A 13,609-nucleotide genomic window follows, 5' to 3' on the forward strand; every position below is an offset into this window, starting at 1 on the left:
GCCTGTCGTGGCAGCAATCCCTGAACCCGGTGGTGGACATCGGAAGTAAGGGATGCCATCAAGCTGAAGGAGTCGTCCTATCGGGCCATGTTGGCCTCCGGGACTCCTGAGGCAGCTGACGGGTATCGGCAGACCAGGCCTGCCGCAGCTCGGGCAGTTGTGGAGGCAAAAACTCGGAACGGGGAGGAGTTCGGTGAAGCCATGGAGGAGGACTATCGGTGGGCCTCGAAGAAATTCTGGCAAACCATCCGGTGCCTCAGGAGGGGGAAGCAGTACTCTGCCAACACTGTTTACAGTGCAGGTGGGGAGCTGTTGACCTCAACTGGGGACATTGTCGGGCGGTGGAAGGAATACTTTGAGGATCTCCTCAATCCCACAGTCACGTCTTCCATTGAGGAAGCAGAGGCCGATGACGCGGGTGGACTCGTCCATTACCCAAGCTGAAGTCACTGAGGTGGTTAGCAAGCTCCTCGGTGGCAAGGCACCGGGGGTGGATGAGATCCGCCCCGAGTATCTCAAGTCTCTGGATGTTGTGGGGCTGTCTTGGCTGACACGTCTCTGCAACATCGTGTGGTGGTCGGGGACGGTGCCTCTGGAGTGGCAGACTGGGGGTGGTGGTCCCTCTTTTTAAGAAAGGGGACCGGGGAGTGTGCTCCAATTATAGGGGAATCACACTTCTCAGCCTCCCAGGGAAGGTTTACTCCAGGGTACTGGAGAGGAGAATTCGGCCAATAGTCAAATCTCAGATCCAGGAGAAACAATGCAGTTTTCGTCCTTTGTCACGGAACGCTGGACCAGCTCTATACCCTTCATAGGGTGCTCGAGGGTTCATGGGAGCTTGCCCAACCAGTCCACATGTGCTTTGTGGATCTGGAGAGAAGGCATTCAACCGTGTCCCTCGTGGTATTCTGTGGGAGGTGCTTCAGGAGTTCGGGGCTCTTTGTTAAGGGCTGTCTGGTCCCTGTACGAATGGAGCAAGAGTCTGGTTCGCATTGCCGGCAGTAAGTCAGACCTGTTCCCAGTGCATGTTGGACTCCGGTAGGGCTGCCCTTAGTCACCGGTTCTGTTCATAATTTTTATGGGCAGAATTTCTAGGCGCAGCCAGGGGCCGGAAGGAATCCTGTTTGGGACCCACAGGATTTCATCTCTGCTTTTTGCAGATGATGTCCTGTTGGCTTCTGCAAACCAGGACCTTCAGCATGCACTGGGGTGGTTTGCAGTCGAGTGTGAAGCGGCTGGGATGAGAATCAGCACCTCCAAGTCCGAGTCCATGGTTCTCGACTGGAAAAGGGTGGCTCGCCCTCTCCAGATTGGTGGAGAAGTCCTGCCTCAAGTGGAGGCGTTTAAGTGTCTCGGGATCTTGTTCACCAGTGAAGGAAGGATAGAGTGTGAGATCGACAGGTGGATCGGTGTGGCCTCCGCAGTGATGCGGTTGCTTTACCGGTCCGTCGTGGTGAAGAAGGAGCTGAGCCAAAAGGCGAAGCTCTCGATTTACCGGTCGATCTACGTTCCGACTCTCACCTATGGTCATGAGCTTTGGGTAATGACCAAAAGAACAAGATCGCAGATACAAGCGGCCGAAATGAGTTTCCTTTGCAGGGTGGCTGGGCGCTCCCTTAAGGTGAGAAGCACAGTCACTCGGGAGGAGCTCGGAGTAGAGCCGCTGCTCCTCCACATCGAGAGGAATCAGCTGAGGTGGCTTGGGCATCTCTTTTGCATGCTTCCCTGGGGAGGTGTTCCAGGCATGTCCCCCCGGGAGGAGGCCCTGGGGAAGACCCAGGACATGCTGGAGGGACTATGTCTCTCGGCTGGCCTGGGAACGCCTCGGTGTTCTTCCCGAGGAGCTGGCCAAGGTGTCTGGGGAAAGGGAAGTTTGGGTTTCCATGCTCAGACTACTGCCTCCGTGACCCGGCCCCGGATAAGCGGAAGAAGATGACACGAGATTTTGGTCTACAGTTGTCAAAGGCCTCGGCCTTAAAACCGGTTACCGCTGTGACATCACGCATTCAGAGCTGGCTGCCTCAGCGGGGCGACTCAAATGCCACAGCGGGGCAACTCGAATGCCAACTTTGAATTCAATTTTAACACTCAAAAAAATTAAATAAATACAACCCTGATTCCAAAAAAGTTGGGACAAAGTACAAATTGTAAATAAAAATGGAATGCAATAATTTACAAATCTCAAAAACTGATATTGTATTCACTAGGGCTGTAACGATACACCCAACTCACGATTCAATTCGTATCGCGATTTTTGACCCACGATTCGATACACCCACGATTTTTTTTTAAATGTTTTTTTAAAGTAGTAAATTTGACTTATTTAACATTTACTTACATTAACTATTTAATAACAAATAATTCAGACCACTGCAGAGAATGAGTAATATGTATACAAAAATGAACAAATGTATATCCAAAGATTGTTTTATTTCTCAAAATGATACTGTTGAGCCGGAAGCTCTGTTTTTTTCGGTTCTGAAAGTCATTTTTCCAAATCGTGTAAATCCATTAAGATTTTTTTTCTTTTTTTGGGGGGGGGGTATAGGGGTGGCTCTCTCACTGTCTCACTCTCAAAGGGCCAATGATTTTCTGTGATCATGGAAAACAGATGGAAATTACAGAATTTTTATAGTGAAACATTGCTCGCGTGTCAAAATGTAACTGCCGCAGAAGGCTTCTGCCCAAGCAGACATGCCTTCAGTGTTGCCAGATACTGCTAACGTTTTCCACCCCAAAATATGTTCAAAACCAGCCAAAAAGCACCTAAAACCTCCCAATCTGGCAACACTGCATGCCTTTCTGGTCAAGTGATTGTGATTTGGCTTGTGGCACACCTAGCCAGCCAATGAGCTGCTTGTTTACAGATTCGCTTCCCGCATCGCAACCAAAATGGCGAACGCTTAAAAGAAATGAATGCTCTGATGGCCAAGGATGCCATATGGCTGCCAGTGGCGAGTGTGGACGTTGCGTAACTCGCAGAAGATTGTCGCAGGTTGGCGAAAAAACGACTTACTAATAGATATAAAAAATAAAAGTAATTTAAATAAGTTTAAAGTGTAATTTAAATAAAAAGTAAAGTATTCATAAATTGAAGTTTGGAAGCGCCTCTGTTTTTGGGCTGAGAAGTTTGAAAGGGTGTACCGCGATTCTGCCTTCTTGTATCGCGACACGGATCGTGGCTCTGCGTATCGCAATTTCGATTTCGATACACATATTGTTACAGCCCTAGTATTCACAATAGAACATAGACAACATATCAAATGTTGAAAGTGAGACATTTTGAAATTTCATGCCAAATATTGGCTCATTTGAAATTTCATGACAGCAACACATCTCAAAGTTGGGACAGAGGCAATAAGAGGCTGGAAAAGTTAAAGGTACAAAAAAGGAACAGCTGGAGGACCAAATTGAAACTCATTAGGTCAATTGGCACTAGGTAATTAACATGACTGAGTATAAAAAGAGCATCTTGGAGTGGCAGCGGCTCTCAGAAGTAAAGATGGGAAGAGGATCACCAATCCCCCTAATTCTGCGCCGACAAATAGTGGAGCAATATCAGAAAGGAGTTTGACAGTGTAAAATTGCAAAGAGTTTGAACATATCATCTACAGTGCATAATATCATCAAAAGATTCAGAGAATCTGGAAGAATCTCTGTGCGTAAGGGTCAAGGCCGGAAAACCATACTGGGTGCCCATGATCTTCGGGCCCTTAGATGGCACTGCATCATATACAGGCATGCTTCTGTATTGGAAATCACAAAATGGGCTCAGGAATATTTCCAGAGAACATTATCTGTGAACAAAATTCACCGTGCCATCCGCGGTTGCCAGCTAAAACGCTATAGTTCAAAGAAGAAGCCGTATCTAAACATGATCCAGAAGCGCAGACATCTTCTCTGGGCCAAGGCTCATTTAAAATGGACTGTGGCAAAGTGGAAAACTGTTCTGTGGTCAGATGAATCAAAATTTGAAGTTCTTTATGGAAATCAGGGACGCCGTGTCATTCGGACTAAAGAGGAGAAGGACGACCCAAGTTGTTATCAGCGCTCAGTTCAGAAGCCTGCATCTCTGATGATATGGGGTTGCATTAGTGCGTGTGGCATGGGCAGCTTACACATCTGGAAAGACACCATCAATGCTGAAAGGTATATCCAGGTTCTAGAGCAACATATGCTCCCATCCAGATGACGTCTCTTTCAGGGAAGACCTTGCATTTTCCAACATGACAATGCCAAACCACATACTGCATCAATTACAGCATCATGGCTGCGTAGAAGAAGGGTCCGGGTACTGAACTGGCCAGCCTGCAGTCCAGATCTTTCACCCATAGAAAACATTTGGCGCATCATAAAACGGAAGATTCGACAAAAAAGACCTAAGACAGTTGAGCAACTAGAATCCTACATTAGACAAGAATGGGTTAACATTCCTATCCCTAAACTTGAGCAACTTGTCTCCTCAGTCCCCAGACGTTTACAGACTGTTGTAAAGAGAAAAGGGGATGTCTCACAGTGGGAAACATGGCCTTGTCCCAACTTTTTTGAGATGTGTTGTTGTCCTGAAATTTAAAATCGCCTAATTTTTCTCTTTAAATGATACATTTTCTCAGTTTAAACATTTATGTCATCTATGTTCTACTCTGAATAAAATATGGAATTTTGAAACTTCCACATCATTGCATTCCATTTTTATTTACAATTTGTACTTTGTCCCAACTTTTTTGGAATCGGGGTTGTGTGTGTGTATATATAATATATATTTATTTTATTCCTGTTTATGCAGCATACAAGAGTCAAGGATGGAGATACCATCCACTCTGAAATGTATTTAAAAATAAAGGTTTTGCGTATATCCTTTAAGGTCACTGGAGGCCGGGTGTGAACAGTGTTAGTAGGGTTAGGGTACAGATCTCTGTAATACAGACTGTACCCCAGCGAAGCCATTCCTCTCATTTATGGTCTCCCCAAGATTTACAAAGAAGGAGCTCCTCTCAGACCCATCATCATCAGCATAAACTCCGTCACCTATAACATTGCCAAACACCTAGCCATTATCCTGGCTCCCCTTGTCAGAAACACGCCATATCGCATCAGTAACTCCCAGGATTTTGCCACCAGAGTTGCTGACCTAAAGCTAGACTCCAATGAAACAATGGTTTCCTACGATATTGCTTTTCTCTTTTCACCTGGATTCCCAGCATAGAAGCAGTCGAATCGGTTAGGAAATGATTTCAAGATAGCACCATACTGGACAGAACGAATCTCACCACAGGCCATGTTTATACCCTGCTTGACCTCTGCCTGACCACCACCTATTTCCAGTTCAATGAATGTTTCTCCAGACAGAAGCATGAATGTGCCATAGGCTCACCAGTGTCCCCTATCGTGGCCAAGCTATACATGGAGGAACAGGCCTCATCGTTAACTTTTGATACCTTAAATGGCCTCAAATTTTTTTGCCCCCCCCAATTTCCTTTTGCCTTAAAATTTTGTGGTATATCGGCAAGTTTTCAAGTGCATGGCTCAAGGCAGTACTGATGTGTTTTCTAGGGGTATAATTAAGTTATTTTTTTAAAAAAATTGTTTTTTAAAAAAAATAATTATTTAAAAAATAATTTTTGCAACAGAAGAGTAAGACCAGCCCTGAAAAATATAAAACATAAATCAGTATCATATATGTAAGACTTCTGTACGGTACTAGTACGTAATCAGTCTTTTTATAGAGAGTTTAGGACACAAAACACACCTTTTGTTTTGCCTATAACAATGACTCGTTGTATTGCAAAGATGAATTATAAAACAGGAGTCTGTACTGCAGTACTGTCTTATCATTCAGTTTGCCATTGCATTTAGGCGGAAATTAAACAACCTGTCCTCATCTTCACATGCATGATGGGCCAATTGTCAAATGATAAATGGGGTAAGATGGATTTATGTATGGGATAATTCACGATGTAAATGATATACATTTACTGTAGAGGTGTAGTTTGCTATTTGAGACAAAAGCATTTCTTTCCATTTATTGAATGTATTTACCACTAGCTTTTATTATTACAGGTTTGATTTTATAGTTACTATATGTCTATAGCTACAACTGGAATGTGCTGATTCTGTTAGCATTTGTAATTCTTGTACCATCCACTATTGGATAAAATTAAAATAAATTCTTACGTTGTTTGAAGGTCTAGAGCAAGACATTTTATTTTACAAACAACACTTCAGATGTTGTTTTAATAATAAGCATCCATGTATAAATGATCATGCAGATAGCGGTGTCACTACATGTCCTTGGGGTTGATGAGACATGGAGGGGCAGGAATAAGATCTAGCCCACAGTTCAGGTAGGAGTTCATGTAGCTAACACTAGGCTGCAAATCTGCACCGTCACGCCAGTCGTTTTGAGGAATTTTGTACGGATCATAACTGCTAATAAACTCCTAATTTCCATGTATATCTATTCTGTGCTTCTTTCTAAGACTATCCAAGTAACCCAGTAGTAGAGCTTTTTTAGCTGTAGATTTCTTCAAACAAGGGCAACAGATGCTGGACATCTTCACTTGGCTTCAGACCACTCTTGGTGATGAAATGCACAAATGTGCATGCATGCCTGAAGCGAGCCGATCGGAATCGCCATTACTAATCTAATCGGGAAGAAAAAAACAAAACGGTGATTACAGGGGAGGTGAGGATGCTGGTTAATACATTTTGTTTTTGTGTAACATACTCGCTCGAAAATCATTTGTGCTTAAAGAAGCCGACGATAGGTGTGACCAAACAAGCCTAACTTGCTAAAATATTTCTGCCTGAATGTCTTGGTCAGGCAAATCGGGCATTCAAGTCAAGTCAATTTTGTCAAATATGCTATACATGCTCGACATATTTCATCTGTGCTGTTTCAGTCCTCTCTGACCCATGGTGCAAACAGGCAATGCAATAAATAAAAATAGAATAACTGAAATAAACAATATAAACAGTATAAACACTCAATAAGAAAATAGACATAGACTAAACACTCACAGGTGTGTGTGTGTGTGGGTGTGTGGGTGTGTATACACACACACACATGCATATAGATATATATTCGCGGTGGTCCAGTCGCCCGAGGCGACTTAATTTGTCATTTGGCAGGTAATTCCTGTCAATAAAAAATGTATATGAAGCGAAGATTCAGACACACCGTCAACTAAAGCCACCACATATTAAGCGCATACCGTGTCTGTGTTTATCGGCAGGACGGAAAATACCGAGGAATTCCAAATCATATCGTGTACGAGTCAGGCTGTTGTTTTTTTTCCACTACTGCGCATGCATATAACGCATCTCGTTGAATATCGCGGTAATCACGTTATCAAATTCAATAGATGTGGCCACATTATCGTCCATTTAAACATGTGTTTTTGTTGTTGTTTACATCTACATCTGCCAAAGCTACGTTGCGATGTGGAATTTTCTGAAAGGTGTACAGAAACCGCCAGAGACTGGGACAAAGCGACCTTGGTCTGAAGAGGAGAAAAAGGCTGCCGATAAAGCGTACGAGAAGGAGAAGGAGAAACGACAAAGGACTTGTAAGCAAACGTGGGAGCAGGGTAGGCCTTGGCTGTGATATGATTTTTATGGAATAATAATTTTTTTTCAAGTTGATTCCTAGTCAATATGAAGCTCCTAATGCTTTCTCTCTCATAAATGGTTAAATACAGAAAGCATGTTGGACATATTTTGGGTGCTATAGTCATGACAGTAAGTATATTTGTTTTCAATACTCATACACCAAGTTGCCAAGTTTTCCAATATATTGTTATTTGTTGATATTATTTTATGGTGCTCTGTGTTGTTCTCATTTATGTATATTTAACAACAGTATCAAAATACTCAGGTCTTGAAATAAATGCACATTAGTCATGAACAATGGTAACTACTCTCTTTTGTGTTATTTTTGACAGAAGTAAAATTCATACATGAACAAATTTTGGCTAGTTGATTTTCTGTTTGGCTAGTTACTTTGGAAGGTAACTAGTCTGGCTGGCTGGTGAAAAAATATATGAATTTCTAATCCTGAGAGATATATATATATATATATATATATATATATATATATATATATATATGAGTGATTCCATGCTTATGGGTATTGAAATGGGGACATGAACTTATTCACCTAAAACCATTTCTTTTTTTACCATCAGGTCACAAAACATGTAATCTTTAATGAATGATATGTTAAAAGATAACTTTAATTTTCTGAGATGTAATAAAAACATATTTATATGCCAAAGTCAAGCCTATGAGTTCCAAAATGATGTCTGTTACATTACTTCTGTTACGATTGTCCATCTCGCGTCTGTTACAAATTAATTACAATCTAGCTATATACCATGTTAATCTTATTGAAAGAATGTGTATGTTTATTCTACTACACATGTTTATTAATTATATTTGCTAAAACATCACCTTCCTATGTTTCAAAAAGTAATTCTACATTGTTAAAATTGAGAATATATATGTCCACAACACTTCTGTTACGTTCTGACTTTGGCATATAAATATGTTTTTATTACATCTCAGAAAATTAAAGTTATCTTTTAACATATCATACATTAAAGATTACATGTTTTGTGACCTGATGGTAAAAAAAGAAATGGTTTTAGGTGAATTTTTAAAAAATAAGTTCATGTCCCCATTTCAGTACCCATAAGCGTGGAATCACTCATATATATATATATATATATATATATATATATATATATATATATATATATACACACACACATATTACACATAAATTGGAGCAAAGGGACATAAACAGTCAAGGGCACTTGAGGTATAGCAGGTAAACATGAAGTAAACAGTATAAACAATAAACCAATAGCTGTTAAGGTGAGGTAGTGTGGAATAGTGCAAATGAACGAGGTAAAGTGAAATGTGCAGTCCCTGAGTTCAGTGTGCGAATGAATGTTGAGTGTGTGTGTGGGGGGGAGACTGTGAGGGTGACATGATGTCAGATGCTGAAGGGGGGGCAGGGGTGTGTGTGGGCAGAATCTGTGGCGGGGGGCAGGGGTGTGTGTGGGCAGAATCTGTGGCAGGGGGCAGAGGGGGGAGGAGGAGCAGAACAGGGAGGGAGTTGAGCCTCCTGACCGCCTGGTGAAGGAAACTGTCCTTGAGCCTGCTGGTTTTGGCCCGGAGACTCCGCAGTCTCCTCCCCGACAGCAGCAGGCTGAAGAGGCTGTGAGATGGGTGGGTGGGGTCACTTGCAATCCTGATGGCTTTTCGGGTGAGGCGGGAGTTATAGATATCCATAAGAGAAGGGAGAGAGACACCAATGATCCTCTCAGCTGCCCTCACGATGTGCTGCAGATTCTTGCAGCAGGACACGGTGCAGGCGCCGTACCACACGGTGATGCAGCTGGTCAGGATGTTCTCCCAACTGGGCTTTTGTCAAGAAGAAAAAGAAATATAACCAACAGGGAAGAAAACAGCAGCAAACTCAAGAACATTGTCATTCCCTGCATTTCTGGACTATCTGAGAAACTCAAGAGGATCTTTTACAAACGCAATATCGCTGTACACTTCAGACCCAGTAACACTCCGAGGCAGAAATTTGTTGACCCTAACGACCAAATATCCAGGCGTAATCAGGACAACATAGTGTACGCAATTCAATGCAGTGAGGAATGTGCAGACCTGTACATTGGGGAAATGAAACAACCGCTTCACAAGCGCATGGCTCAACACAGGAGAGCCAGTTCCTCGGGCCAGGATTCTGCAGTCTATCTTCATCTCCGTAACAAAGGACACTCATTTCAGGACTGCAATGTACACATTCTAGCCAGAGAAGACTGGTGGTTTGAAAGGGGAGTAAAAGAAGTCATCTTTGTCAACCTGGAATGACCATCACTGAATAGAGGACGTGGTCTGAGACACCACTTATTAGGCATCTACAATGCAGTCCTTGGCACACTTCCCAGTTGAAGACACATCCACACTAAGAGACTGCTGTCTTCAAACTCTCACATGATGGCATATAAAAGTCCATCTCTTACATTCATTTACCAAGTGTCAATATAGTTTTCTTAAAGGTCGATCTACTTTTACACAGCTGTTATTCTTCTACTATAATATGAGTCAAGGCTTGGATAAGGGTATGCAGACGGACATTATCTATTTAAATCTGGCTAAAGCATTTGGCAGTGTTTCCCATAGATTAATTTACAAACTGGCTTACTTTGGCATCTCTGATTTGATTTTGCAGTTGTTTGGCTATGATATTTTCAAGTAGCTATTAATATTATATTGTGCAGGAAGTCACATCAAATAGCCTGCCAGTACTATCCGGAGTACCACAAGCCTCAACACCAGGCATTGCCCGAATGCCCGATTTGCTTGACGAAGATATTCGGGCAGAAATATTTTAGTGAGTTAGGCCCGTTCGGGCACACCTATGGTCAGCTTCTTTAAGCACAAAAATGATTTTCGAGCGAGTATGTGTAGAAGTCAGTGTGGGTGGGTGGAGCACAGAAGTACGGCAGGCCAGAACTGAGTTCCAAAACTCTTTTACTTTAGCTTTTCAGCTTTAATTTCACACTCTCCCAGTCGCTCGCACGCACACAAGTTTTCTGGTGCGGGAGAGAGCTCCCTTCCTCTGCCCTCTCTCTCCTTATATAGGGCGTGGTTGCTGGGAAGACACACAAACACAGGTTAATTCACATCAGGTGTAGTAATTCTGCCACTTACCTTCCCTGACTCCGCCCTCCGGTCACAGACTGACGCTTGACCACGCCCCCACTGCCACATACCCCCACCGCCCGACTCAGGCCGGGCAGCCGTCCGGCCCGCAGCCGACTCCCCCTCCCCCCCTTGACAGGAGAGAAAGTCCGCCACGACCATCTGCGCCCCTGGCCTGTGGACCACCTTGAAGTTAAAGGGCTGGAGTGTCAGATACCAATGGGTGATCCATGCATTGGCATACTTCATGTGGTGGAGCCACTGGAGGGGCGCGTGGTCCGAACAGAAGGTGAAAGGGCATCCCAGCAGGTAGTAACGGAGGGTGAGGACCACCCACTTGATGGCCAGGCACTCTTTCTCTATGGTGCTGTAGCGCCCCTCACGCACTGACAGCTTCCGGCTAATGTACAGCACTGGGCGATCCTCCACCTCCTGGGACAAAACAGCCCCCAGCCCTCTGTCCGACACATCTATCTGCAATATACAAGGGAGAGAAAAGTCAGGGGAGTGTAACAGTGGCCCCCCACACAGTGCAGCCTTTACCTCAGAAAAAGCCCGCTGGCATTGCTCCGTCCACTGGACCGGATCTGGTGCCCCCTTTTTAGTGAGATCAGTCAGCGGGCTGGTGACGTCCGAATAATTAGGTATAAACCTACGATAATAGCCAGCCAGCCCCAGGAACTGTCTCACCCCCTTTTTGGTCTTGGGCCTTGGGCAGGCCGCAATCGCTGCAGTCTTGTTAATTTGGGGATGCACCTGCCCATTGCCCAAGTGGAAGGCCAGATACCGTGCTTCCACCTGCCCAATTGCACACTTCTTTGGGTTGGCTGTGAGACCCACCCGCCTCAGCGACCTAAGGACGGCCCTCAGGTGTTGTAGGTGCCGCGGCCAGTCATTACTATAAATAATGATATCGTCAAGGTCCGCGGCAGCATAGGTGGCGTGGGGGCAGAAGACCCTATCCATCAGCCGCTGAAACGTAGCGGGCGCCCCAAACAGCCCAAAAGGAAGTGTGACAAACTGGCGTAAGCCGAACGGTGTGGAAAAGGCCATTTTTTCTCGGGATAATGGAGTCAAGGGGATCTACCAATAACCCTTTGTCAAATCCAGTGTCGAGTAAAAGCGAGCCGTGCTGAGTCGATTGAGCAATTCATCAATACGAGGCATTGGGTACACGTTGAATTTAGACACCGCGTTGACTTTTTTTTCTATAGTCTACACAGAACCGGACCGACCCGTCGACCTTGGATACCAAGACCACCGGGCTGCTCCAGTCGCTGTGGGACTCCTCGACGATGCCCATTTCGAGCATGGCCTCAAGTTCTTCCCGAACCACTTTTTTTCTTGTGTTCGGGTAGCCAGTAAGGGCGGCTATGCACTACCACCCCCGGGGGCATCTCAATGTGGTGCTCTATGAGGTCAGTGCGGCCGGGCAGGGGCGAGAACATGTCCAAAAATTCGGTCTGCAACTGGGCAACCTCCGCGAGTTGTGTTGGGGAGAGGTGGTCTCCACAGGGGACCGGAGAGGTACGTGATACCAATACTCCCTTTTGAACCTCCGGCCCCAGCTCCGCCTTCTCCGGAACCACCAACACCACGGGGACCTCCTCGTTCCAGAGTTTGAGTAGATTGAGGTGGTAAATCTGTAGTGCCCCACCCCTGTCTGTTCGCCTCACCTCATAGTCGACGTCCCCGACTCGCCATGTGACCTCAAAGGGTCCTTGCCACTTGGCGATTAATTTGGAGCTTGATGTGGGCAACAGTACGAGTACTTTATCTCCCGGTGCAAACTCCCTAAGGCGCGTACCCTTGTCATACAGGCGGGTTTGCCGTTCTTGGGCCTGCCGCAAATTCTCCTGGGTTAGGTGCATGAGTGTGTGGAGTTTTGCGCGCTGGTCAATAACGTATTGAATTTCATTTTTACTTGGTGAAGGTTCCTCCTCCCAATTTTCTCGCAGCACATCTAAAATGCCACGCGGCTTACGCCCATATAACAATTCGAACGGGGAGAACCCCGTGGAGGCTTGTGGGACCTCTCGCACTGCAAACAACAAGGGTTCGAGCCATTTATCCCAATTATGTGCGTCCTTGCTTACGAATTTCTTAATTATATTTTTGATGGTGCGATTGAATCGTTCAACTAAACCATCTGTTTGTGGGTGATAAACACTGGTGCAGATCGGCTTAATACCTAATAACCCATACAGTTCGTTCAGTGTTCGTGACATAAACGAGGTGCCTTGATCAGTCAGAATCTCTTTCGGGATTCCAACTCGGGAGATGACGTGGAAGAGTGCTTCCGCAATACTGCGTGCTGAGATAATGCAAAGAGGCACTGCTTCCGGGTATCGCGTTGCATAGTCCACCAGAACTAATATAAAGCGGTACCCTTGTGCTGACCGATCTAATGGCCCGACGAGATCCATCCCAATTCTTTCGAACGGGGTCTCGATTAACAGTAGAGGGCGCAAAGGCGCTTTTGGGATGGCCGCTGGATTTACTAACTGGCATTCGCGGCACGCCGTACACCACCTACGGACATCGCCGCGAATCCCCGGCCAATAGAACCGGGCCATTATTCGGGCTAATGTTTTATCCTGCCCTAAGTGTCCAGCCATGGGATTAAAGTGAGCCACCTGGAATACCAATTCCCGGCGTCTTTTTTGAATCAAGAGCTGCGTGATTTGTTCTTTAGTCTGAGTGTTCTCCGTCACTCGATATAATCTATCCTTCATAATAGAAAAATAAGGGAAGGATGGGGTGGCGTTTGGCTGGAGCGTTTGACCATCGATGACTGACTCTCACTTGGTCAAACACATGCCGCACAGTCTCGTCTCGCGACTGCTCTAACGGGAAATCCGCCAGGGATTCCCCGAGAGAGGGAGGA

At 45.0% G+C, this 13,609-nt stretch overlaps 1 protein-coding gene across 10 annotated transcripts in view; it reads left to right on the forward strand.

Annotated features, from left to right (window-relative positions):
- Nucleotides 1-13,609, forward strand: part of LOC132889818 (zinc finger protein ZFP2-like) — a 101,776-nt gene that overhangs the window by 13,851 nt on the left and 74,316 nt on the right. For 2 of the 10 annotated variants that reach the window (XM_060926677.1, XM_060926678.1), the window contains exon 2: nucleotides 7,432-7,568. The exons of 5 other annotated variants lie outside the window; for them this stretch is intronic. The gene's annotated coding sequence lies outside the window, so the exon portion shown is untranslated. Of the gene's footprint in view, nucleotides 1-6,269; nucleotides 6,686-7,431; nucleotides 7,590-13,609 lie in introns of all 10 variants that reach the window. 3 more of the 10 variants (XM_060926679.1, XM_060926674.1, XM_060926680.1) reach the window with 3 other exon arrangements.

Source organism: Neoarius graeffei, chromosome 7 (genome assembly GCF_027579695.1).
Source record: "Neoarius graeffei isolate fNeoGra1 chromosome 7, fNeoGra1.pri, whole genome shotgun sequence".
Lineage (NCBI taxonomy): Eukaryota > Metazoa > Chordata > Actinopteri > Siluriformes > Ariidae > Neoarius > Neoarius graeffei.